Source organism: Hesperophylax consimilis, chromosome 15 (assembly GCF_061612785.1).
Source record: "Hesperophylax consimilis isolate HC1 chromosome 15, BYU_Hcon_1.0, whole genome shotgun sequence".
NCBI classification, from domain to species: Eukaryota; Metazoa; Arthropoda; class Insecta; order Trichoptera; family Limnephilidae; genus Hesperophylax; species Hesperophylax consimilis.
The window spans coordinates 3,880,973-3,886,972 of record NC_142850.1 but is presented as its reverse complement, the minus strand read 5'-3'; positions in this window follow the sequence as shown (position 1 = coordinate 3,886,972).

The following is a 6,000-nucleotide window of genomic DNA, read 5'->3' as shown; positions in this document are numbered from 1 at the left end:
GGTGATGACGAGACAAATTTTGTATCTCATTTTTAAAATCAAGTATCATTTTTACACAACATGACAGGTAAAACCTAACTTACAAATGAAAATTCAAATTCACGAACTTTCAATCAAAAATCAATTAGGTTAGTATACAGTGTCATAATTTAGAGGATGGATACGGGTACCCTGGCACAGTTCATTGGATAACCAACACCTCTGTCATAGGTCATCCTATGTGGTTCACTTCGTTTGTTGACTTAGCAGGGGTGCCCGGGTTCTTGGGGTGAGGATTTTCTAGATCTTGGCAGCGGATGCGCCTGCCCACGGTATGGTAGGCAGGATTTTGAGAGACTGGTTGAGGGAGATCTTGATAACTCCCCGGGAAGATTCTTTTGACCTCATGCCACGCACTGCAATAGAAGGGATGAAATCAAACGTCCGTCACTCCTGGATACACTGACCCCCAGATTCCTACCAACTCCTCATGCCATTTTTCTTTTCAGATCTTCCTCTCCTTCCTTTCCTTAAAAATACCTTCCGCACAGCATCCCCAAAGATACCAGGAAATTATTTTCCTTGGGGGCCTCCTGCGTGGAGCTCATGTAAAAAAAAGGGTTTAAACACATTCTTCTGGAAAGTATTGTGAGTTATAGTAATAGGCACGATGAAATATAACTGACAATAATACTAATAATAATTGGTTGATTTTTAAAAATCACCTCAACAGCGATGGTTGATGTAACTTATTTATATGGGCCACTACTCCTAGTCTCCAGACAGACCTTTGATTTTTTTTTGTTCATAAAGAAAAAGGTAATTTGGTATATAATCGTATTTACATTTGATTTCTACAGATTGAGATTTTAATACTACCTTAGTAGCGTCAGTAGTTAGTGTACAGTACATAAGTGTATTTATTTATAAGTAATTTATAATATGATAGGTATTACGTGGTGTAGTAGGTGTCTTTCGGTGTATCTCTTTAGAGGTTTTTATGATTATCACATATTATAGTCTCATACAAAAATCCACACCAGAGGAGAGAATTAAAATACACATATTTTTTTATTTACAAGCAAGTTATGATGTGTAATTATTATTATGCAAGACAGCTGTTTCGCCTTCGGAAGGCTTTATCAAACTGTGACTTTGATCAAGCCTACAGAAGGCGAAACAGCTGTTATGCCTAAGAATAATAGTAAAAACACAGAAGAACTTTTTTTAAATTGAATAATAATATTATTGAGTATGTAAAAGAAAAAAAAAACATCCATAATTAATTAGAATATCAAGTAACCGTACAAAAATACACTAAATTGTTGAATTAGTGTTAAGTATTCGCCGATGTGGTGAGATCTCTTTTATTATTAAGAATGTTTTAGAAGTGTTTTTTAATACGATTGGATTAATATTGCGTACCTTGATTGTAATGAAATGGGGGTTTTATTAAATACTGTATTTTTTGCTATGGGTACTTAAGATTTTTTCAGTAAATTTTGTTTTACGTTTATGTTTTGAGGACCTACAACCCTTCTGTAAATAGCGTCTCAGTTTCTCCATCAGTGAACTGCAAGCAATGATGTTCAATATTCAACCGCATTCCAGGAAACGAATTCCGATTACTTTTTTAAATTTGAAATGTGACACCACCCAACTATCTCTCCCTCAATTGGGAAAAATGATGATGTGAGGCGTACATAAATTTAACAAGGAAAAGAGAAGCGCTAAACTGAAAACTGCGAAGATGTTCCCTCAAAATTCTGTATTTGGACATTGAAATTTTGAAATTGAAGTTTCTTTCCACTAACCTCCATACAGCAATTGTTTATAAGCAAATGACTCAATGTGAGTATTTATTTTTGCTACGTAGTTCTCATGTAGATAGCGAAAAGCAAACTTTTGATCAGTACAGTAGATAATTGCTTGTGTTGTGATATTCTGTATCTTAGGACTACTGCGGCTTAAAATAATTCGAACCATTTCAAACCATACCGATTTCTCGCTCGTACAATGGTACAAGAGAGTAATCTTTATGTTTAGTAAAGTTTTCCAACAGATCAATCCTATTTATTATCCAATCAATTCCTTCCATAATTTTGTAATAATAAATAGCATTATTATTGAGCAAATCTTGATAGCATTACATCAAAAGCGTAATCGTTTGTACAGACCTTTTTGAAATTTAACACATACTCTTTTGTTATTCTGATAAAAATCCAACGAATTTTTATATTAACGCACGCGTATAAATACGGTATCCGAAAACTAATGAGTTGACACTAATGCAACTAATTGTCAATAGATGTCTCTCTTAGTACCTTTGATTTATCGATAGGACGATAGTAGTAACTTTCTGTTTTACGATAGGAATCATTTTCTTTTGTTTAATATAGTAAAATTATGGAAGAAATTGATTGGATAACAAATAGGCTTGATCTGTTGGAACAGTTAACTAAACAGTATGTATAAGACGTTGCATGAATAACAAAGAATGCGTGGCTAGACTCTCTGGGGAACGGCATTTTTTTTAATTTTTTTATTTTATAGTGAATACCTCACAAGAGTCCCAACTGCTCCCGTCTGGAGCCAGTGAAACTATGGCATCCCCAATTGGGGGATGTTGTGAGGCTGAAGGTAAGTGGGGAAGGGAAAGAGGAAGGTGGGGAAGTACCTGGCTATTCAGATCTAGTCACTAAACACGGTTAAAGCCATTTGGAGCAACTTTTCAATTCTGAATGGTGGTCTTACACCAGGGCGATACTGGTAGTATCTTCCACTCTGGAATGATGATTGGTAAGAAGGAACTCGATCCCTTTGGTCCAAGAATCCAAAACCCAATCAGCGCTCTTTCCGCTTTTCTACAGAGCTCATCTTACTTCCATTAAAAGAAGGAAATAGTTTCAATGGGTTTTAATTTTCAATAAACCTTTGGTACGCCCCTGTAGAAAGGTTCCAGGCTCTCAGCTGGAATGTATTGAAACATTTCCGGATGCAAGAGGAAAGACGAAAATTTCTCTTTCCAAATATACTAAAAGGTGTGTAGTGGGGACTGGAAATATCATTTGCACGGAAACAGATTTTTAAAACTTAACTTGTTGTATTTAGTTTCAACTCAATTTTTTTTATTTATTTATTGAATCACATAAAAGGGTATAGTCCTGGTGATCAATTATCTGACATATTTATTTTGAAATAAATAATAATAATAAGATACCTTTATTTGAGAAATTTTGCGACTTAAACTAAGAATAATTCATAGTATACATGTGTTTATAAATAAGGTAGTAAATAGAATTAACAACAGAAAATAATAATATAAAAACAATAGGTAGTATATCGGACGTACAGAGCCAAAGTCATTATGAGATAACAAGATCTCAAGTTTTTACGATGTCCTTAATATCTTTGATAAAACCATTGAGATATCTGCGTCAAAATAAATATGATACTATAATATTATTCCACATCCTTAATGTGCGACTGCTATAGTTAATATTAATGGATTTTCGGCGCCACCATACATTTAAAAACTAATGTTTTGTTTTGTTCAACACAGTGAAGAGATAAGGGTGATCGCTAATTACTCTCATTGAACGATGTGTGAGATTTAATGTATAATTTTGTCCAATAAATAGAGAAGTAACTGGTACAAACAGTCACTTCTCATCCGAGAGTACTCGGGAAAGTAATTTATTTAATATCAACGGTATAAATATACCATAAACAATGATAAAATGTAACAGTTAAAATATTTTTAAAAAAGAATTACAAATATATGTGGCATTTGATTGTGAAATGACATTAGAGAGTAAGTAGGTAAGTAAGTAAACAAGAGATACAAGTACATAAGTTTGTATAGTGCAAATAAGGCAGAATTAGATTAAATTAATATTGATTGAAAAGATTTGATAGCATAGCCCTCTTGTACCTACCTTGCGTGCAGTTAAATAGATCTGCCACATCTGCGTATCTATTACTAACTTCATGCAACCTAGGTACAAGCGAGTGTTTGGAATACTCAGTCCTGATATTGTTGCATTTAAACAAAATTTTAGAACGAGTAGCTCTCGTGGGTATATGAAATTCAATGAGGTTAATTAAATCAGGACTGTCTATACTACCATTTACAATTTTGAACATAAATATTAAGTCGGATATAATTCTTCGATCTGAGAGTTTTAATAAATTTAGATTTTTCATCAAGTAATTATAATTTATATTTTCAATGGGAATACCGAGTTTAAAATTAATGTGTCTTAGGAATTTATGTTGAATTTTTTCGATTGAATCTGAATGTAATTTGTAGTGGGGGGACCAGATCGAGGAGTTATATTCGACTTGACTACGAACCAGGGATGTATACAAAATTTTTAATGTTGAAATATTCTTGAAACCTCTGGAATTTCGAAGAATGAAGCCTAGCATTTTCATTCCTTTATTATTAATATTATTTATATGCGATATGAAGTTTAATTTAGAGTCGAAAGTTATCCCCAGGTCATTAATTTCTTCGACAGAGGTAAGGATTGAGTTATTGAGTTTATATGAATGAATAATTGGTTGATTTATTCTGTAAAATTTAATTGAATAACACTTATTTATGTTCAGATGAAGTTTGTTAAGAGAACACCAATTAATTAACCTGTTCAAATTATTTTGTAGACAGATACAATCTTCAGCACTTTTGATTATTTTAAATATTTTTAAATCATCTGCGAAAAGTAATGTATTAATATCTTCATCAAATATATTTACAATATCATTTATGAACAGTAAAAATAATATTGGGCCTAAATGAGACCCCTGTGGTACACCACTGGTAGCTATAAATTGATTGGAAATGAACAAATTGATTTTTACAAGTAAAACTCTATTAGTTAGATAGCTAGCAAACCATTCTAAAAGTTTTCTGCCAATACCGAGCTTACGTAGTTTGATCAGGAGAATTTTATGGCATACTTTGTCAAAGGCCTTGATAAAGTCCGTATATATGGAATCGACTTGAGTTCTGTTAGCTAATGCGTTTGATATATAGTTTTCATATAACGAGAGATTTGTCAGAGTTGATCTACCTGACAAAAATCCGTGTTGATTCGGAACAATGAGATGGTTAATACATGGTGAAATTTTATCAAGTAATAGTTTTTCAAAAAGTTTAGGTATTACAGATAGCTTACATATTGGTCTATAGTTAGTAACATCACTTTTATTACCCTTTTTAAATATAGGAGTTAGATAACAACGTTTCCAAATATCAGGGAAGCACCCTGTGTCAAGGGATTGATTAAACAATAGAAAAATCGGCTCAGCCAGTGAAGTAATGCAATTTATCAGGATATTGGGATGTACATTATCAGGTCCAGCCTTTTTGTTTTTGTCTAAGGATTTGATTTTACTTATAACATCGTTTATGTTGATGTGTATGGCAGGGATATGTATGCTCTCGTTAAGCGACGAAGGTGGTGTATAATTGTCTGGGATATCTTCGTCATAGACGCTTTTAAAATAATCAGCAAAATAGTTAACTTTTACATTCATGTCAGTACTACTCTTTTCTTTGAAGTGCATTGAAAGGGGTAAACCTTGTTTGTTTTTTCTAAGAGAGTTAACGTGAGTGAAAAAGTTTTGTATATTAGAAGGTATAGAGTTTTCGATTCCATTTATATAATTGAAATATGAAGTTCTTGATAGTTTTTTACATTGAGTTCTATAGTTGTGAAATATCTTGTAGTCGATAAGAGAGTTCGATTCTTTAAAGTTTTTGTGTGCAATTTTTTTACAGATAACTAGGTTTATTAGCTCGCCACCGAACCATTTTGGGAACTTCGCTTCCTTGAAGTGTGAAAGTGGTACAAAGCTTTCAATGGCCTTATTAATAATTTTGTAAAATAATTCAAGATTATAGTTAATAGTATTATTATGGTGAAGAAATGACCAGTCTTCATTTGCAAGATATTGATTCATGTTAGAATAGTCAGCTTTGGAGAAATTATAAGTTAGGTTAGGAAGAACAGT